The following is a 989-nucleotide window of genomic DNA, read 5'->3' on the forward strand; positions in this document are numbered from 1 at the left end:
TCAGCCTCAGCTTCAGCTTCAGCTTCAGCCTCAGCCTCAGCCTCAGCCTCAGCTTCAGCCTCAGCCTCAGCCTCCCCAATTAACTGATAAAGTACATAGTCAGCACAATTTCTGAAAATTCCTCTGAGGCAAAGGTGTCATCTTTAAACTGCTTGTGTTGTCTGTTCAACTGTCCGAAAACAAAATGTTTATTCATTCAGTTTACCAAACAGAAAAAGCAGCAATCTCTCACCCTTGTTAATAGAGGTGTAAGAAAAGAATTCATGCAAAATTCATTTATCGATTCTCAGAAACAAGTTAGAATACGTTACAGGGACTGTGATGAATGAAGATGCTGATTCTTCTTTTGTAACTCAGATTATTGTGGTGTGGTCTTTGTACAGTTGCATTACATCCCCTTGCTTACAATATCACGATATATTGCAATACACTGAGTCGTAACCCCTACATCATGATACATGCTGCCCTGTTGTCAATCAACTCATCAATTAATAGACTTGTTATTTCAGTCTGTATTCAGACAAACCAAACAATAGGACTGGGCTGTATGGAGGAAATCACATATCACCATATCTGTTTACCAAATACCTCGATATCGATGTTGTAAAGATATTATCGAGTTGGCTGATGGTGCTTTCACAAAGATATTTACACAATGAGATTTTAGATTTAATAGTCATCAGTAATGTGGATATAATGACTAAGTGGGCAAAAGCAAATATAGAACAGTCCTGTAAGAAAGTTAGAAAGTTACATTTGCCTCATATTGTGATATCCAAAATCTAAGATATGTAGTCTCATCACGGTATCCATATCGTATTGATGTATTACACCACGCCTTATGAACATTAAACACACATGCTGGTGTTCTACCGACTCCCTCTACAGAAGTCCTCACTCCTCACCCCAACAGCCACTGTTGCCGTTCAGCTGCAGGGAAGAAAGTGCAACCACGACGAATGGAAAAACCACCCGACTGTGTGTGTGCG

This window comes from Anarrhichthys ocellatus, unplaced genomic scaffold (genome assembly GCF_004355925.1).
Source record: "Anarrhichthys ocellatus isolate YVR2014 unplaced genomic scaffold, GSC_Weel_1.0 scaffold34, whole genome shotgun sequence".
In the NCBI taxonomy this organism is placed as follows: domain Eukaryota; kingdom Metazoa; phylum Chordata; class Actinopteri; order Perciformes; family Anarhichadidae; genus Anarrhichthys; species Anarrhichthys ocellatus.